This window comes from Nasonia vitripennis (assembly GCF_009193385.2).
Source record: "Nasonia vitripennis strain AsymCx chromosome 4 unlocalized genomic scaffold, Nvit_psr_1.1 chr4_random0010, whole genome shotgun sequence".
In the NCBI taxonomy this organism is placed as follows: Eukaryota; Metazoa; Arthropoda; class Insecta; order Hymenoptera; family Pteromalidae; genus Nasonia; species Nasonia vitripennis.
The window spans coordinates 38385-60216 of NW_022279646.1; positions in this window are offsets into that span (position 1 = coordinate 38385).

Sequence of the window (21832 nt, forward strand, 5' to 3'; positions counted from 1 at the left end):
GGGTAATTACGTTTACACATTTAGGTTTTAGATATTCTTCGCTAATCTCACCTTCGATCGATGAGCCAACGTGTTTTTAAAATAATTTTTTTTTACTCGGGGAGCGTGAGGTAATTGAGTTTACACATTTAGGTTTTAGACTCATTCCTCGCTTAACTCGCCTTCCATGTGCCAACGTGTTTTTAAAATAATTTTTTTTTTTACTCGGGGAGAGTGGGGTAATTACGTTTACACATTTAGGTTTTAGACTCATTCCTCGCTTAACTCGCCTTCCTTCCATGTGCCAACGTGTTTTTAAAATAAATTTTTTTACTCGGGGAGCGTGGGGTAATTGCCTTTACACATTTAGGTTTTAGATTTATTCTTCGCTAATCTCACCTTCGATCGATGAGCCAACGTGTTTTTAAAATAAATTTTATTTACTCGGGGAGCGTGGGATAATTGCGTTTACACATTTAGGTTTTAGACTCATTCCTCGCTTAACTCGCCTTCCTTCGATATGCCAACGTGTTTTTAAAATAAATTTTTTTTACTCGGGGAGCGTGAGGTAATGGCGTTTACATATTTAGGTTTTAGATTTATTCTTCGCTAATCTCACCTTCGATCGATGAGCCAACGTGTTTTTAAAATAATTTTTCTTACTCGGGGAGCGTGAGGTAATTGCGTTTACACATTTAGGTTTTAGACTCATTCCTCGCTTAACTCGCCTTCCATGTGCCAACGTGTTTTTAAAATAAATTTTTTTTACTCGGGGAGCGTGGGTTAATTGCGTTTGCACATTTAGGTTTTAGATATTCTTCGCTAATCTCACCTTCGATCGATGAGCCAACGTGTTTTTAAAATAATTTCTTTTACTCGGGGAGCGTGGGGTAATTGCCTTTACACATTTAGGTTTTAGATTTATTCTTCGCTAATCTCACCTTCGATCGATGAGCCGAATGTGCTTTTAAAATAAATTTTATTTACTCGGGGAGCGTGGGATAATTGCGTTTACACATTTAGGTTTTAGACTCATTCCTCGCTTAACTCGCCTTCCTTCGATATGCCAACGTGTTTTTAAAATAAATTTTTTTTACTCGGGGAGCGTGAGGTAATGGCGTTTACATATTTAGGTTTTAGATTTATTCTTCGCTAATCTCACCTTCCTTCCATGTGCCAACGTGTTTTTAAAATAAATTTTTTTACTTGGGGAGCGTGGGGTAATTGCGTTTGCACATTTAGGTTTTAGATATTCTTCGCTAATCTCACCTTCGATCGATGAGCCAACGTGTTTTTAAAATAATTTTTTTTACTCGGGGAGCGTGATGGCGTTTACATATTTAGGTTTTAGATTTATTCTTCGCTAATCTCGCCTTCCTTCCATGTGCCAACGTGTTTTTAAAATAAATTTTTTTACTCGGGGAGCGTGGGGTAATTGCCTTTACACATTTAGGTTTTAGATTTATTCTTCGCTAATCTCACCTTCGATCGATGAGCCAACGTGTTTTTAAAATAAATTTTATTTACTCGGGGAGCGTGGGATAATTGCGTTTACACATTTAGGTTTTAGACTCATTCCTCGCTTAACTCGCCTTCCTTCCATGTGCCAACGTGTTTTTAAAATACATTTTTTTTAATCGGGGAGCGTGGGGTAATTGCGTTTACACATTTAGGTTTTAGATATTCTTCGCTAATCTCACCTTCAATCGATGAGCCAACGTGTTTTTAAAATAATTTTTTTTTACTCGGGGAGCGTGGGGTAATTGCGTTTACACATTTAGGTTTTAGACTCATTCCTCGCTTAACTCGCCTTCCTTCCATGTGCCAACGTGTTTTTAAAATAAATTTTTTTACTCGGGGAGCGTGGGGTAATTGCCTTTACACATTTAGGTTTTAGATTTATTCTTCGCTAATCTCATCTTCGATCGATGAGCCGACGTGTTTTTAAAATAAATTTTTTTTACTCGGGGAGCGTGGGGTAATTACGTATACACATTTAGGTTTTAGACTCATTCCTCGCTTAACTCGCCTTCCTTCCATGTGCCAACGTGTTTTTAACATACATTTTTTTTACTCGGGGAGCGTGGGGTAATTGCGTTTACACATTTAGGTTTTAGATATTCTTCGCTAATCTCACCTTCGATCGATGAGCCAACGTGTTTTTAAAATAATTTTTTTTTACTCGGGGAGCGTGAGGTAATTGCGTTTACACATTTAGGTTTTAGACTCATTCCTCGCTTAACTCGCCTTCCATGTGCCAACGTGTTTTTAAAATAATTTTTTTTTTACTCGGGGAGAGTGGGGTAATTGCGTTTACACATTTAGGTTTTAGACTCATTCCTCGCTTAACTCGCCTTCCTTCCATGTGCCAACGTGTTTTTAAAATAAATTTTTTTACTCGGGGAGCGTGGGGTAATTGCCTTTACACATTTAGGTTTTAGATTTATTCTTCGCTAATCTCACCTTCGATCGATGAGCCAACGTGTTTTTAAAATAAATTTTATTTACTCGGGGAGCGTGGGATAATTGCGTTTACACATTTAGGTTTTAGACTCATTCCTCGCTTAACTCGCCTTCCTTCGATATGCCAACGTGTTTTTAAAATAAATTTTTTTTTACTCGGGGAGCGTGAGGTAATGGCGTTTACATATTTAGGTTTTAGATTTATTCTTCGCTAATCTCATCTTCGATCGATGAGCCGACGTGTTTTTAAAATAAATTTTTTTTACTCGGGGAGCGTGGGGTAATTACGTTTACACATTTAGATTTTAGACTCATTCCTCGCTTAACTCGCCTTCCTTCCATGTGCCAACGTGTTTTTAAAATACATTTTTTTTACTCGGGGAGCGTGGGGTAATTGCGTTTACACATTTAGGTTTTAGATATTCTTCGCTAATCTCACCTTCAATCGATGAGCCAACGTGTTTTTAAAATAATTTTTTTTTACTCGGGGAGCGTGGGGTAATTGCGTTTACACATTTAGGTTTTAGACTCATTCCTCGCTTAACTCGCCTTCCTTCCATGTGCCAACGTGTTTTTAAAATAAATTTTTTTACTCGGGGAGCGTGGGGTAATTGCCTTTACACATTTAGGTTTTAGATTTATTCTTCGCTAATCTCATCTTCGATCGATGAGCCGACGTGTTTTTAAAATAAATTTTTTTTACTCGGGGAGCGTGGGGTAATTACGTATACACATTTAGGTTTTAGACTCATTCCTCGCTTAACTCGCCGTCCTTCCATGTGCCAACGTGTTTTTAACATACATTTTTTTTACTCGGGGAGCGTGGGGTAATTGCGTTTACACATTTAGGTTTTAGATATTCTTCGCTAATCTCACCTTCGATCGATGAGCCAACGTGTTTTTAAAATAATTTTTTTTTACTCGGGGAGCGTGGGGTAATTGCGTTTACACATTTAGGTTTTAGACTCATTCCTCGCTTAACTCGCCTTCCTTCCATGTGCCAACGTGTTTTTAAAATAAATTTTTTTACTCGGGGAGCGTGGGGTAATTGCCTTTACACATTTAGGTTTTAGATTTATTCTTCGCTAATCTCACCTTCGATCGATGAGCCGAATGTGCTTTTAAAATAAATTTTTTTTTACTCAGGTAGCGTAGGGTAATTGGGTTTACACATTTAGGTTTTAGACTCATTCCTCGCTAATCTCACCTTCGATCGATGAGCCAACGTGTTTTTAAAATAAATTTTATTTACTCGGGGAGCGTGGGATAATTGCGTTTACACATTTAGGTTTTAGACTCATTCCTCGCTTAACTCGCCTTCCTTCGATATGCCAACGTGTTTTTAAAATAAATTTTTTTTACTCGGGGAGCGTGAGGTAATGGCGTTTACATATTTAGGTTTTAGATTTATTCTTCGCTAATCTCACCTTCCTTCCATGTGCCAACGTGTTTTTAAAATAAATTTTTTTTACTCGGGGAGCGTGGTGTAATTGCGTTTGCACATTTAGGTTTTAGATATTCTTCGCTAATCTCACCTTCGATCGATGAGCCAACGTGTTTTTAAAATAATTTTTTTTACTCGGGGAGCGTGATGGCGTTTACATATTTAGGTTTTAGATTTATTCTTCGCTAATCTCGCCTTCCTTCCATGTGCCAACGTGTTTTTAAAATAAATTTTTTTACTCGGGGAGCGTGGGGTAATTGCGTTTGCACATTTAGGTTTTAGATATTCTTCGCTAATCTCACCTTCGATCGATGAGCCAACGTGTTTTTAAAATAATTTTTTTTACTCGGGGAGCGTGAGGTAATGGCGTTTACATATTTAGGTTTTAGATTTATTCTTCGCTAATCTCACCTTCCTTCCATGTGCCAACGTGTTTTTAAAATAAATTTTTTTACTCGGGGAGCGTGGGGTAATTACGTTTGCACATTTAGGTTTTAGACTCATTCCTCGCTTAACTCGCCTTCCTTCGATATGCCAACGTGTTTTTAAAATAAATTTTTTTTACTCGGGGAGCGTGAGGTAATGGCGTTTACATATTTAGGTTTTAGATTTATTCTTCGCTAATCTCACCTTCGATCGATGAGCCAACGTGTTTTTAAAATAATTTTTTTTACTCGGGGAGCGTGAGGTAATGGCGTTTACATATTTAGGTTTTAGATTTATTCTTCGCTAATCTCACCTTCCTTCCATGTGCCAACGTGTTTTTAAAATAAATTTTTTTTACTCGGGGAGCGTGGGGTAATTGCGTTTGCACATTTAGGTTTTAGACTCATTCCTCGCTTAACTCGCCTTCCTTCGATATGCCAACGTGTTTTTAAAATAAATTTTTTTACTCGGGGAGCGTGGGGTAATTGCCTTTACACATTTAGGTTTTAGATTTATTCTTCGCTAATCTCATCTTCGATCGATGAGCCGACGTGTTTTTAAAATAAATTTTTTTTACTCGGGGAGCGTGGGGTAATTACGTATACACATTTAGGTTTTAGACTCATTCCTCGCTTAACTCGCCTTCCTTCCATGTGCCAACGTGTTTTTAACATACATTTTTTTTACTCGGGGAGCGTGGGGTAATTGCGTTTACACATTTAGGTTTTAGATATTCTTCGCTAATCTCACCTTCGATCGATGAGCCAACGTGTTTTTAAAATAATTTTTTTTTACTCGGGGAGCGTGGGGTAATTGCCTTTACACATTTAGGTTTTAGATTTATTCTTCGCTAATCTCACCTTCGATCGATGAGCCGAATGTGCTTTTAAAATAAATTTTTTTTTACTCAGGTAGCGTAGGGTAATTGGGTTTACACATTTAGGTTTTAGACTCATTCCTCGCTAATCTCACCTTCGATCGATGAGCCAACGTGTTTTTAAAATAAATTTTATTTACTCGGGGAGCGTGGGATAATTGCGTTTACACATTTAGGTTTTAGACTCATTCCTCGCTTAACTCGCCTTCCTTCGATATGCCAACGTGTTTTTAAAATAAATTTTTTTTACTCGGGGAGCGTGAGGTAATGGCGTTTACATATTTAGGTTTTAGATTTATTCTTCGCTAATCTCACCTTCCTTCCATGTGCCAACGTGTTTTTAAAATACATTTTTTTTACTCGGGGAGCGTGGGGTAATTGCGTTTACACATTTAGGTTTTAGATATTCTTCGCTAATCTCACCTTCAATCGATGAGCCAACGTGTTTTTAAAATAATTTTTTTTACTCGGGGAGCGTGGGGTAATTGCGTTTACACATTTAGGTTTTAGACTCATTCCTCGCTTAACTCGCCTTCCTTCCATGTGCCAACGTGTTTTTAAAATAAATTTTTTTACTCGGGGAGCGTGGGGTAATTGCCTTTACACATTTAGGTTTTAGATTTATTCTTCGCTAATCTCATCTTCGATCGATGAGCCGACGTGTTTTTAAAATAAATTTTTTTTACTCGGGGAGCGTGGGGTAATTACGTATACACATTTAGGTTTTAGACTCATTCCTCGCTTAACTCGCCTTCCTTCCATGTGCCAACGTGTTTTTTAACATACATTTTTTTTACTCGGGGAGCGTGGGGTAATTGCGTTTACACATTTAGGTTTTAGATATTCTTCGCTAATCTCACCTTCGATCGATGAGCCAACGTGTTTTTAAAATAATTTTTTTTTACTCGGGGAGCGTGAGGTAATTGCGTTTACACATTTAGGTTTTAGACTCATTCCTCGCTTAACTCGCCTTCCATGTGCCAACGTGTTTTTAAAATAATTTTTTTTTTACTCGGGGAGAGTGGGGTAATTGCGTTTACACATTTAGGTTTTAGACTCAGTCCTCGCTTAACTCGCCTTCCTTCCATGTGCCAACGTGTTTTTAAAATAAATTTTTTTACTCGGGGAGCGTGGGGTAATTGCCTTTACACATTTAGGTTTTAGATTTATTCTTCGCTAATCTCACCTTCGATCGATGAGCCAACGTGTTTTTAAAATAAATTTTATTTACTCGGGGAGCGTGGGATAATTGCGTTTACACATTTAGGTTTTAGACTCATTCCTCGCTTAACTCGCCTTCCTTCGATATGCCAACGTGTTTTTAAAATAAATTTTTTTTTACTCGGGGAGCGTGAGGTAATGGCGTTTACACATTTAGGTTTTAGATATTCTTCGCTAATCTCACCTTCAATCGATGAGCCAACGTGTTTTTAAAATAATTTTTTTTTACTCGGGGAGCGTGGGGTAATTGCGTTTACACATTTAGGTTTTAGACTCATTCCTCGCTTAACTCGCCTTCCTTCCATGTGCCAACGTGTTTTTAAAATAAATTTTTTTACTCGGGGAGCGTGGGGTAATTGCCTTTACACATTTAGGTTTTAGATTTATTCTTCGCTAATCTCATCTTCGATCGATGAGCCGACGTGTTTTTAAAATAAATTTTTTTTACTCGGGGAGCGTGGGGTAATTACGTATACACATTTAGGTTTTAGACTCATTCCTCGCTTAACTCGCCTTCCTTCCATGTGCCAACGTGTTTTTAACATACATTTTTTTTACTCGGGGAGCGTGGGGTAATTGCGTTTACACATTTAGGTTTTAGATATTCTTCGCTAATCTCACCTTCGATCGATGAGCCAACGTGTTTTTAAAATAATTTTTTTTTACTCGGGGAGCGTGAGGTAATTGCGTTTACACATTTAGGTTTTAGACTCATTCCTCGCTTAACTCGCCTTCCATGTGCCAACGTGTTTTTAAAATAATTTTTTTTTTACTCGGGGAGAGTGGGGTAATTGCGTTTACACATTTAGGTTTTAGACTCATTCCTCGCTTAACTCGCCTTCCTTCCATGTGCCAACGTGTTTTTAAAATAAATTTTTTTACTCGGGAGCGTGGGGTAATTGCCTTTACACATTTAGGTTTTAGATTTATTCTTCGCTAATCTCACCTTCGATCGATGAGCCAACGTGTTTTTAAAATAAATTTTATTTACTCGGGGAGCGTGGGATAATTGCGTTTACACATTTAGGTTTTAGACTCATTCCTCGCTTAACTCGCCTTCCTTCGATATGCCAACGTGTTTTTAAAATAAATTTTTTTTTACTCGGGGAGCGTGAGGTAATGGCGTTTACATATTTAGGTTTTAGATTTATTCTTCGCTAATCTCATCTTCGATCGATGAGCCGACGTGTTTTTAAAATAAATTTTTTTTACTCGGGGAGCGTGGGGTAATTACGTTTACACATTTAGATTTTAGACTCATTCCTCGCTTAACTCGCCTTCCTTCCATGTGCCAACGTGTTTTTAAAATACATTTTTTTTACTCGGGGAGCGTGGGGTAATTGCGTTTACACATTTAGGTTTTAGATATTCTTCGCTAATCTCACCTTCAATCGATGAGCCAACGTGTTTTAAAATAATTTTTTTTTACTCGGGGAGCGTGGGGTAATTGCGTTTACACATTTAGGTTTTAGACTCATTCCTAGCTTAACTCGCCTTCCTTCCATGTGCCAACGTGTTTTTAAAATAAATTTTTTTACTCGGGAGCGGTGGGTAATTGCCTTTACACATTTAGGTTTTAGATTTATTCTTCGCTAATCTCATCTTCGATCGATGAGCCGACGTGTTTTTAAAATAAATTTTTTTACTCGGGGAGCGTGGGGTAATTACGTATACACATTTAGGTTTTAGACTCATTCCTCGCTTAACTCGCCGTCCTTCCATGTGCCAACGTGTTTTTAACATACATTTTTTTTACTCGGGAGCGTGGGGTAATTGCGTTTACACATTTAGGTTTTAGATATTCTTCGCTAATCTCACCTTCAATCGATGAGCCAACGTGTTTTTAAAATAATTTTTTTTTACTCGGGGAGCGTGGGTAATTGCGTTTACACATTTAGGTTTTAGACTCATTCCTCGCTTAACTCGCCTTCCTTCGATATGCCAACGTGTTTTAAAATAAATTTTTTTTACTCGGGGAGCGTGAGGTAATGGCGTTTACATATTTAGGTTTTAGATTTATTCTTCGCTAATCTCACCTTCCTTCCATGTGCCAACGTGTTTTTTAAAAATACATTTTTTTTACTCGGGGAGCGTGGGGTAATTGCGTTTACACATTTAGGTTTTAGATATTCTTCGCTAATCTCACCTTCATCGATGAGCCAACGTGTTTTTAAAATAATTTTTTTTTACTCGGGGAGCGTGGGGTAATTGCGTTTACACATTTAGGTTTTAGACTCATTCCTCGCTTAACTCGCCTTCCTTCCATGTGCCAAAGTGTTTTTAAAATAAATTTTTTTACTCGGGGAGCGTGGGGTAATTGCCTTTACACATTTAGGTTTTAGATTTATTCTTCGCTAATCTCATCTTCGATCGATGAGCCGACGTGTTTTTAAAATAAATTTTTTTTACTCGGGGAGCGTGGGGTAATTACGTATACACATTTAGGTTTTAGACTCATTCCTCGCTTAACTCGCCTTCCTTCCATGTGCCAACGTGTTTTTAACATACATTTTTTTTACTCGGGGAGCGTGGGGTAATTGCGTTTACACATTTAGGTTTTAGATATTCTTCGCTAATCTCACCTTCGATCGATGAGCCAACGTGTTTTTAAAATAATTTTTTTTTACTCGGGAGCGTGAGGTAATTGCGTTTACACATTTAGGTTTTAGACTCATTCCTCGCTTAACTCGCCTTCCATGTGCCAACGTGTTTTAAAATAATTTTTTTTTACTCGGGGAGAGTGGGGTAATTGCGTTTACACATTTAGGTTTAGACTCATTCCTCGCTTAACTCGCCTTCCTTCCATGTGCCAACGTGTTTTAAAATAAATTTTTTTACTCGGGGAGCGTGGGGTAATTGCCTTTACACATTTAGGTTTTAGATTTATTCTTCGCTAATCTCACCTTCGATCGATGAGCCAACGTGTTTTTAAATAAATTTTATTTACTCGGGGAGCGTGGGATAATTGCGTTTACACATTTAGGTTTTAGACTCATTCTCGCTTAACTCGCCTTCCTTCGATATGCCAACGTGTTTTTAAAATAAATTTTTTTTTACTCGGGGAGCGTGAGGTAATGGCGTTTACATATTTAGGTTTTAGATTTATTCTTCGCTAATCTCATCTTCGATCGATGAGCCGACGTGTTTTTAAAATAAATTTTTTTTACTCGGGGAGCGTGGGGTAATTACGTTTACACATTTAGATTTTAGACTCATTCCTCGCTTAACTCGCCTTCCTTCCATGTGCCAACGTGTTTTTAAAATACATTTTTTTTACTCGGGGAGCGTGGGGTAATTGCGTTTACACATTTAGGTTTTAGATATTCTTCGCTAATCTCACCTTCAATCGATGAGCCAACGTGTTTTTAAAAATAATTTTTTTTTACTCGGGGAGCGTGGGGTAATTGCGTTTACACATTTAGGTTTTAGACTCATTCCTAGCTTAACTCGCCTTCCTTCCATGTGCCAACGTGTTTTTTAAAATAAATTTTTTTACTCGGGGAGCGTGGGGTAATTGCCTTTACACATTTAGGTTTAGATTTATTCTTCGCTAATCTCATCTTCGATCGATGAGCCGACGTGTTTTTAAAATAAATTTTTTTTACTCGGGGAGCGTGGGGTAATTACGTATACACATTTAGGTTTTAGACTCATTCCTCGCTTAACTCGCCGTCCTTCCATGTGCCAACGTGTTTTTAACATACATTTTTTTACTCGGGAGCGTGGGGTAATTGCGTTTACACATTTAGGTTTTAGATATTCTTCGCTAATCTCACCTTCGATCGATGAGCCAACGTGTTTTTAAAATAATTTTTTTTTTACTCGGGAGCGTGGGGTAATTGCGTTTACACATTTAGGTTTTAGACTCATTCCTCGCTTAACTCGCCTTCCTTCCATGTGCCAACGTGTTTTTAAAATAAATTTTTTACTCGGGGGAGCGTGGGGTAATTGCCTTTACACATTTAGGTTTTAGATTTATTCTTCGCTAATCTCACCTTCGATCGATGAGCCGAATGTGCTTTTAAAATAAATTTTTTTTACTCGGGGAGCGTGAAGGTAATGGCGTTTACATATTTAGGTTTTAGATTATTCTTCGCTAATCTCACCTTCTTCCATGTGCCAACGTGTTTTTAAAATAATTTTTTTACTCGGGGAGCGTGGTGTAATTGCGTTTGCACATTTAGGTTTTAGATATTCTTCGCTAATCTCACCTTCGATCGATGAGCCAACGTGTTTTTAAAATAATTTTTTTTACTCGGGGAGCGTGATGGCGGTTTACATATTTAGGTTTTAGATTATTCTTCGCTAATCTCGCCTTCCTTCCATGTGCAACGTGTTTTTAAAATAAATTTTTTTACTCGGGGAGCGTGGGGTAATTGCGTTTGCACATTTAGGTTTTAGATATTCTTCGCTAATCTCACCTTCGATCGATGAGCCAACGTGTTTTTAAAATAATTTTTTTTACTCGGGGAGCGTGAGGTAATGGCGTTTACATATTTAGGTTTTAGATTTATTCTTCGCTAATCTCACCTTCCTTCCATGTGCCAACGTGTTTTTAAAAATAAATTTTTTTTACTCGGGGAGCGTGGGGTAATTACGTTTGCACATTAGGTTTTAGACTCATCCTCGCTTAACTCGCCTTCCTTCGATATGCAACGTGTTTTTAAAATAAATTTTTTTTACTCGGGGAGCGTGAGGTAATGGCGTTTACATATTTAGGTTTTAGATTTATTCTTCGCTAATCTCACCCTTCGATCGATGAGCCAACGTGTTTTTAAATAATTTTTTTTACTCGGGGAGCGTGAGGTAATGGCGTTTACATATTTAGGTTTTTAGATTTATTCTTCGCTAATCTCACCTTCCTTCCATGTGCAACGTGTTTTTAAAATAAATTTTTTTTACTCGGGGAGCGTGGGGTAATTGCGTTTCACATTTAGGTTTTAGACTCATTCCTCGCTTAACTCGCCTTCCTTCGATATGCCAACGTGTTTTTAAAATAAATTTTTTTACTCGGGGAGCGTGGGTAATGGCTTTACACATTTAGGTTTTAGATTTTTCTTCGCTAATCTCATCTTCGATCGATGAGCCGACGTGTTTTTAAAATAAATTTTTTTTACTCGGGGAGCGTGGGGTAATTACGTATACACATTTAGGTTTTAGACTCATTCCTCGCTTAACTCGCCTTCCTTCCATGTGCCAACGTGTTTTTAACATACATTTTTTTACTCGGGGAGCGTGGGGTAATTGCGTTTACACATTTAGGTTTTAGATATTCTTCGCTAATCTCACCTTCGATCGATGAGCCAACGTGTTTTTAAAATAATTTTTTTTTACTCGGGGAGCGTGGGGTAATTGCGTTTACACATTTAGGTTTTAGACTCATTCCTCGCTTAACTCGCCTTCCTTCCATGTGCCAACGTGTTTTTAAAATAAATTTTTTTACTCGGGGAGCGTGGGGTAATTGCCTTTACACATTTAGGTTTTAGATTTATTCTTCGCTAATCTCACCTTCGATCGATGAGCCGAATGTGCTTTTAAAATAAATTTTTTTTTACTCAGGTAGCGTAGGGTAATTGGGTTTACACATTTAGGTTTTAGACTCATTCCTCGCTAATCTCACCTTCGATCGATGAGCCAACGTGTTTTTAAAATAAATTTTATTTACTCGGGAGCGTGGGATAATTGCGTTTACACATTTAGGTTTTAGACTCATTCCTCGCTTAACTCGCCTTCCTTCGATATGCCAACGTGTTTTTAAAATAAATTTTTTTTACTCGGGAGCGTGAGGTAATGGCGTTTACATATTTAGGTTTTAGATTTATTCTTCGCTAATCTCACCTTCCTTCCATGTGCCAACGTGTTTTTAAAATAAATTTTTTTTACTCGGGGAGCGTGGTGTAATTGCGTTTGCACATTTAGGTTTTAGATATTCTTCGCTAATCTCACCTTCGATCGATGAGCCAACGTGTTTTTAAAATAATTTTTTTACTCGGGAGCGTGATGGCGTTTACATATTTAGGTTTAGATTTATTCTTCGCTAATCTCGCCTTCCTTCATGTGCCAACGTGTTTTTAAAATAAATTTTTTTACTCGGGGAGCGTGGGGTAATTGCGTTTGCACATTTAGGTTTTAGATATTCTTCGCTAATCTCACCTTCGATCGATGACCAACGTGTTTTTAAAATAATTTTTTTACTCGGGGAGCGTGAGGTAATGGCGTTTACATATTTAGGTTTTAGATTTATTCTTCGCTAATCTCACCTTCCTTCCATGTGCCAACGTTTTTTAAAATAAATTTTTTTTACTCGGGAGCGTGGGTAATTACGTTTGACATTTAGGTTTTAGACTCATTCCTCGCTTAACTCGCCTTCCTTCGATATGCCAACGTGTTTTTAAAATAAATTTTTTTACTCGGGGAGCGTGGGTAATGCGTTTACACATTTAGGTTTTAGATATTCTTCGCTAATCTCACCTTCGATCGATGAGCCAACGTGTTTTTAAAATAATTTTTTTTTACTCGGGGAGCGTGAGGTAATTGCGTTACACATTTAGGTTTTAGACTCATTCCTCGCTTAACTCGCCTTCCTCATGTGCCAACGGTTTTTAAAATAATTTTTTTTACTCGGGGAGGTGGGGTAATTGCGTTTACACATTTAGGTTTTAGATATTCTTCGCTAATCTCACCTTCGATCGATGAGCCAACGTGTTTTAAAATAAATTTTTTTTACTCAGGGAGCGGGGTAATTGCTTTACACATTTAGGTTTAGATCATTCCTCGCTTAATCCTTCCTTCCATGTGCCACGTGTTTTTAAATAATTTTTTACTCGGGAGCGTGGGTAATTGCGTTTACACATTTAGGTTTTAGACTCATTCCTCGCTAATCTCACCTTCGATCGATGAGCCAACGTGTTTTTAAAATAATTTTTATTTACTCGGGAGCGTGGGGATAATTGCGTTTACACATTTAGGTTTTAGACTCATTCCTCGCTTAACTCGCCTTCCTTCGATATGCCAACGTGTTTTAAAATAAATTTTTTTACTCGGGGAGCGTGAGGTAATGGCTTTAATATTTAGGTTTTAGATTTATTCTTCGCTAATCTCACCTTCCTTCCATGTGCCAACGTGTTTTAAAATAAATTTTTTTTACTCGGGAGCGTGGGGTAATTGCGTTTGCACATTTAGGTTTTAGATATTCTTCGCTAATCTCACCTTCGATCGATGAGCCAACGTGTTTTTAAAATAATTTTTTTTTTACTCGGGGAGCGTGGGGAATTGCGTTTACACATTTAGGTTTTAGACTCATTCCTCGCTTAACTCGCCTTCCTTCGATATGCCAACGTGTTTTTAAAATAAATTTTTTTTACTCGGGGAGCGTGGAGGTAATGGCGTTTACACATTTAGGTTTAGATTATTCTTCGCTAATCTCACCTTCGTCGATGAGCCAACGTGTTTTTAAAATAATTTTTTTTACTCGGGAGCGTGAGGTAATTGCGTTTACATATTTAGGTTTTAGATTTATTCTCGCTAATCTCACCTTCCTTCCATGTGCCAACGTGTTTTTAAAATAAATTTTTTTACTCGGGGAGCGTGGGTAATTGCGTTTACACATTTAGGTTTTAGATATTCTTCGCTAATCTCACCTTCGATCGATGAGCCAACGTGTTTTTAAAATAATTTTTTTTACTCGGGGAGCGTGAGGTAATTGCGTTTACACATTTAGGTTTTAGACTCATTCCTCGCTTAACTCCGCCTTCCATGTGCCAACGTGTTTTTAAAATAAATTTTTTTTACTCGGGGAGGTGGGGTAATTGCGTTTACACATTTAGGTTTTAGACTATTCCTCGCTAACTCGCCTTCCTTCATGGCCAACGTGTTTTTAAAATAATTTTTTTACTCGGGGAGCGTGGGTAATTGCCTTACACATTTAGGTTTTAGATTATTCTTCGCTAATCTCACCTTCGATCGATGAGCCAACGTGTTTTTAAAATAAATTTTATTTACTCGGGGAGCGTGGGATAATGCGTTTACACATTTAGGTTTTAGACTCATTCCTCGCTTAACTCGCCTTCCTTCGATATGCCAACGTGTTTTTAAAATAAATTTTTTTTACTCGGGGAGCGTGAGGTAATGGCGTTTACATATTTAGGTTTTAGATTATTCTTCGCTAATCTCACCTTCGATCGATGAGCCACGTGTTTTTAAAATAAATTTTTTTACTCGGGGAGCGTGGGTAATTACGTTTACACATTTAGGTTTTAGACTCATTCCTCGCTTAACTCGCCTTCCTTCCATGTGCCAACGTGTTTTTAAATAATTTTTTTTACTCGGGGAGCGTGGGTAATGCGTTTACACATTTAGGTTTTAGATTATTCTTCGCTAATCTCACCTTCGATCGATGAGCCAACGTGTTTTAAAATAATTTTTTACTCGGAGCGTGGGGTAATTGCGTTTACACATTTAGTTTTAGACTCATTCCTCGCTAACTCCCTTCCATGAGCCAACGTGTTTTAAAATAAATTTTTTTTTACTCGGGGAGCGGGGGTAATTACGTTTACACATTTAGGTTTTAGACTCATTCCTCGCTTAACTCGCCTTCCTTCCATGTGCCAACGTGTTTTTAAATAAATTTTTACTCGGGGAGCGTGGGTAATTGCCTTTACACATTTAGGTTTTAGATATTCTTCGCTAATCTCACCTTCGATCGATGAGCCAACGTGTTTTTAAAATAATTTTTTTTACTCGGGAGCGTGATGGCGTTTACATATTTAGTTTTAGATTTATTCTTCGCTAATCTCCCTTCCTTCCATGTGCCAACGGTTTTAAAATAATTTTTTTACTCGGGGAGCGTGGGTAATTGCGTTTGCACATTAGGTTTTAGATCATTCCTCGCTAACTCACCTTCGATCGATGAGCCAACGTGTTTTAAAATAATTTTTTTACTCGGGAGCGTGGGTAATTGCGTTTACACATTTAGGTTTAGATTATTCTTCGCTAATCTCACCTTCCATCGATGAGCCAACGTGTTTTTAAAATAAATTTTTTTACTCGGGAGCGTGGGTAATTGCGTTTACACATTTAGGTTTTAGACTCATTCCTCGCTTAACTCGCCTTCCTTCGATATGCCAACGTGTTTTTAAAATAAATTTTTTTACTCGGGGAGCGTGGGTAATTGCGTTTACACATTTAGGTTTAGATATTCTTCGCTAATCTCACCTTCGATCGATGAGCCAACGTGTTTTTAAAATAATTTTTTTTACTCGGGAGCGTGGGGTAATTGCGTTTACACATTTAGGTTTTAGACTCATTCCTCGCTTAACTCGCCTCCTTCCATGTGCCAACGTGTTTTTAAAATAATTTTTTTTACTCGGGGAGCGTGGGTAATTGCTTTACACATTTAGGTTTTAGATATTCTTCGCTAATCTCACCTTCGATCGATGAGCCAACGTGTTTTTAAAATAATTTTTTTTTACTCGGGGAGCGTGGGTAATTGCGTTTACACATTTAGGTTTTAGACTCATTCCTCGCTTAACTCGCCTTCCTTCGATGTGCCAACGTGTTTTTAAAATAAATTTTTTTACTCGGGGAGCGTGGGTAATTGCGTTTACACATTTAGGTTTTAGATTTATTCTTCGCTAATCTCACCTTCGATCGATGAGCCGAACGTGTTTTAAAATAAATTTTTTTTACTCGGGAGCGTGGGGTAATTGCGTTTACACATTTAGGTTTTAGATATTCTTCGCTAATCTCACCTTCGATCGATGAGCCAACGTGTTTTTAAAATAAATTTTTTTTACTCGGGAGCGTGGGTAATTGCGTTTACACATTTAGGTTTTAGACTCATTCCTCGCTTAACTCGCCTTCCTTCGATATGCCAACGTGTTTTTAAAATAAATTTTTTTACTCGGGGAGCGTGGGTAATGGCGTTTACATATTTAGGTTTTAGATTTATTCTTCGCTAATCTCACCTTCGATCGATGGCCAACGTGTTTTTAAAATAAATTTTTTTTACTCGGGAGCGTGGGTAATTGCGTTTACACATTTAGGTTTTAGACTATTCTTCGCTAATCTCACCTTCGATCGATGAGCCAACGTGTTTTTAAAATAATTTTTTTTACTCGGGAGCGTGGGTAATTGCGTTTACACATTTAGGTTTTAGACTCATTCCTCGCTTAACTCGCCTTCCTTCATGTGCCAACGTGTTTTTAAAATAAATTTTTTTTACTCGGGGAGCGTGGGTAATGCGTTTACACATTTAGGTTTAGATATTCTTCGCTAATCTCACCTTCGATCGATGAGCCAACGTGTTTTTAAAATAATTTTTTTTACTCGGGGAGCGTGGGTAATTGCGTTTACACATTTAGGTTTTAGACTCATTCTCGCTTAACTCGCCTTCCTCATGTGCCAACGTGTTTTTAAAATAATTTTTTTTACTCGGGGAGCGTGGGTAATTGCGTTTACACATTTAGGTTTTAGATATTCTTCGCTAATCTCACCTTCGATCGATGAGCCAACGTGTTTTTAAAATAAATTTTTTTACTCGGGAGCGTGGGGTAATTGCGTTTACACATTTAGGTTTTAGACTCATTCCTCGCTAACTCACCTTCCATCGATAGCCAACGTGTTTTTAAAATAATTTTTTTTACTCGGGAGCGTGGGGTAATTGCGTTTACACATTTAGGTTTTAGACTCATTCCTCGCTTAACTCGCCTTCCTTCATGTGCCAACGTGTTTTTAAAATAAATTTTTTTACTCGGGGAGCGTGGGGTAATTGCCTTTACACATTTAGGTTTTAGATTTATTCTTCGCTAATCTCACTTCGATCGATGAGCCGACGTGTTTTTAAAATAAATTTTTTTTACTCGGGGAGCGTGGGGTAATTACGTTTACACATTTAGGTTTTAGACTCATTCCTCGCTTAACTCGCCTTCCTTCATGTGCCAACGTGTTTTTAAAATAATTTTTTTTACTCGGGAGCGTGGGGTAATTGCGTTTACACATTTAGGTTTTAGATATTCTTCGCTAATCTCACCTTCGATCGATGAGCCAACGTGTTTTTAAAATAATTTTTTTTACTCGGGGAGCGTGGGGTAATTGCGTTTACACATTTAGGTTTTAGACTCATTCCTCGCTTAACTCGCCTTCCTTCCATGTGCCAACGTGTTTTTAAAATAAATTTTTTTACTCGGGGAGCGTGGGGTAATTGCCTTTACACATTTAGGTTTTAGATTTATTCTTCGCTAATCTCACCTTCGATCGATGAGCCGAATGTGCTTTTAAAATAAATTTTTTTTTACTCAGGTAGCGTAGGGTAATTGGGTTTACACATTTAGGTTTTAGACTCATTCCTCGCTAATCTCACCTTCGATCGATGAGCCAACGTGTTTTTAAAATAAATTTTATTTACTCGGGGAGCGTGGGATAATTGCGTTTACACATTTAGGTTTTAGACTCATTCCTCGCTTAACTCGCCTTCCTTCGATATGCCAACGTGTTTTTAAAATAAATTTTTTTTACTCGGGGAGCGTGAGGTAATGGCGTTTACATATTTAGGTTTTAGATTTATTCTTCGCTAATCTCACCTTCCTTCCATGTGCCAACGTGTTTTTAAAATAAATTTTTTTTACTCGGGGAGCGTGGGTAATTGCGTTTGCACATTTAGGTTTTAGATATTCTTCGCTAATCTCACCTTCGATCGATGAGCCAACGTGTTTTTAAAATAATTTTTTTACTCGGGAGCGTGATGGCGTTTACATATTTAGGTTTTAGATTATTCTTCGCTAATCTCGCCTTCCTTCCATGTGCCAACGTGTTTTTAAAATAAATTTTTTTACTCGGGGAGCGTGGGGTAATTGCCTTTACACATTTAGGTTTTAGATTATTCTTCGCTAATCTCACCTTCGATCGATGAGCCAACGTGTTTTTAAAATAATTTTTTTTACTCGGGGAGCGTGAGGTAATGGCGTTTACATATTTAGGTTTTAGATTATTCTTCGCTAATCTCACCTTCCTTCATGTGCCAACGTGTTTTTAAAATAAATTTTTTTTACTCGGGGAGCGTGGGGTAATTGCGTTTGCACATTTAGGTTTTAGACTCATTCCTCGCTTAACTCGCCTTCCTTCGATATGCCAACGTGTTTTTAAAATAAATTTTTTTACTCGGGGAGCGTGGGGTAATTGCTTTACACATTTAGGTTTTAGATTTATTCTTCGCTAATCTCATCTTCGATCGATAAGCCGACGTGTTTTTAAAATAAATTTTTTTTACTCGGGGAGCGTGGGGTAATTACGTTACACATTTAGGTTTTAGACTCATTCCTCGCTTAACTCGCCTTCCTTCCATGTGCCAACGTGTTTTTAACATACATTTTTTTACTCGGGGAGCGTGGGGTAATTGCGTTTACACATTTAGGTTTTAGATATTCTTCGCTAATCTCACCTTCGATCGATGAGCCAACGTGTTTTTAAAATAATTTTTTTTACTCGGGGAGCGTGGGGTAATTGCGTTTACACATTTAGGTTTTAGACTCATTCCTCGCTTAACTCGCCTTCCTTCCATGTGCCAACGTGTTTTTAAAATAAATTTTTTTACTCGGGGAGCGTGGGGTAATTGCCTTTACACATTTAGGTTTTAGATTTATTCTTCGCTAATCTCACCTTCGATCGATGAGCCGAATGTGCTTTTAAAATAAATTTTTTTTTACTCAGGTAGCGTAGGGTAATTGGTTTACACATTTAGGTTTTAGACTCATTCCTCGCTAATCTCACCTTCGATCGATGAGCCAACGTGTTTTTAAAATAAATTTTATTTACTCGGGGAGCGTGGGATAATTGCGTTTACACATTTAGGTTTTAGACTCATTCCTCGCTTAACTCGCCTTCCTTCGATATGCCAACGTGTTTTTAAAATAAATTTTTTTTACTCGGGGAGCGTGAGGTAATGGCGTTTACATATTTAGGTTTTAGATTTATTCTTCGCTAATCTCGCCTTCCTTCCATGTGCCAACGTGTTTTTAAAATAAATTTTTTTACTCGGGGAGCGTGGGGTAATTGCGTTTGCACATTTAGGTTTTAGATATTCTTCGCTAATCTCACCTTCGATCGATGAGCCAACGTGTTTTTAAAATAATTTTTTTTACTCGGGAGCGTGGGTAATTGCGTTTACACATTTAGGTTTTAGATATTCTTCGCTAATCTCACCTTCGATCGATGAGCCAACGTGTTTTTAAAATAATTTTTTTTACTCGGGGAGCGTGGGTAATTGCGTTTACACATTTAGGTTTTAGACTCATTCCTCGCTTAACTCGCCTTCCTTCCATGTGCCAACGTGTTTTTAAAATAAATTTTTTTACTCGGGGAGCGTGGGGTAATTGCCTTTACACATTTAGGTTTTAGATTTATTCTTCGCTAATCTCACCTTCCTTCCATGTGCCAACGTGTTTTTAAAATAAATTTTTTTTACTCGGGGAGCGTGGGGTAATTGCGTTTACACATTTAGGTTTTAGATATTCTTCGCTAATCTCACCTTCGATCGATGAGCCAACGTGTTTTTAAAATAATTTTTTTTACTCGGGGAGCGTGGGGTAATTGCGTTTACACATTTAGGTTTTAGACTCATTCCTCGCTTAACTCGCCTTCCTTCCATGTGCCAACGTGTTTTTAAAATAAATTTTTTTACTCGGGGAGCGTGGGGTAATTGCCTTTACACATTTAGGTTTTAGATTTATTCTTCGCTAATCTCACCTTCGATCGATGAGCCGAATGTGCTTTTAAAATAAATTTTTTTTACTCAGGTAGCGTAGGGTAATTGGGTTTACACATTTAGGTTTTAGACTCATTCCTCGCTAATCTCACCTTCGATCGATGAGCCAACGTGTTTTTAAAATAAATTTTATTTACTCGGGGAGCGTGGGATAATTGCGTTTACACATTTAGGTTTTAGACTCATTCCTCGCTTAACTCGCCTTCCTTCGATATGCCAACGTGTTTTTAAAATAAATTTTTTTTACTCGGGGAGCGTGAGGTAATGGCGTTTACATATTTAGGTTTTAGATTTATTCTTCGCTAATCTCACCTTCCTTCCATGTGCCAACGTGTTTTTAAAATAAATTTTTTTTACTCGGGGAGCGTGGTGTAATTGCGTTTGCACATTTAGGTTTTAGATATTCTTCGCTAATCTCACCTTCGATCGATGAGCCAACGTGTTTTTAAAATACATTTTTTTTACTCGGGGAGCGTGGGGTAATTGCGTTTACACATTTAGGTTTTAGATATTCTTCGCTAATCTCACCTTCGATCGATGAGCCAACGTGTTTTTAAAATAATTTTTTTTTACTCGGGGAGCGTGGGGTAATTGCGTTTACACATTTAGGTTTTAGACTCATTCCTCGCTTAACTCGCCTTCCTTCCATGTGCCAACGTGTTTTTAAAATAAATTTTTTTACTCGGGGAGCGTGGGGTAATTGCCTTTACACATTTAGGTTTTAGATTTATTCTTCGCTAATCTCACCTTCCTTCCATGTGCCAACGTGTTTTTAAAATAAATTTTTTTTACTCGGGGAGCGTGGGGTAATTGCGTTTGCACATTTAGGTTTTAGACTCATTCCTCGCTTAACTCGCCTTCCTTCGATATGCCAACGTGTTTTTAAAATAAATTTTTTTACTCGGGGAGCGTGGGGTAATTGCCTTTACACATTTAGGTTTTAGATTTATTCTTCGCTAATCTCATCTTCGATCGATAAGCCGACGTGTTTTTAAAATAAATTTTTTTACTCGGGGAGCGTGGGGTAATTACGTATACACATTTAGGTTTTAGACTCATTCCTCGCTTAACTCGCCTTCCTTCCATGTGCCAACGTGTTTTTAACATACATTTTTTTTACTCGGGGAGCGTGGGGTAATTGCGTTTACACATTTAGGTTTTAGATATTCTTCGCTAATCTCACCTTCGATCGATGAGCCAACGTGTTTTTAAAATAATTTTTTTTTACTCGGGGAGCGTGGGGTAATTGCGTTTACACATTTAGGTTTTAGACTCATTCCTCGCTTAACTCGCCTTCCTTCCATGTGCCAACGTGTTTTTAAAATAAATTTTTTTACTCGGGGAGCGTGGGGTAATTGCCTTTACACATTTAGGTTTTAGATTTATTCTTCGCTAATCTCACCTTCGATCGATGAGCCGAATGTGCTTTTAAAATAAATTTTTTTTTACTCAGGTAGCGTAGGGTAATTGGGTTTACACATTTAGGTTTTAGACTCATTCCTCGCTAATCTCACCTTCGATCGATGAGCCAACGTGTTTTTAAAATAAATTTTATTTACTCGGGGAGCGTGGGATAATTGCGTTTACACATTTAGGTTTTAGACTCATTCCTCGCTTAACTCGCCTTCCTTCGATATGCCAACGTGTTTTTAAAATAAATTTT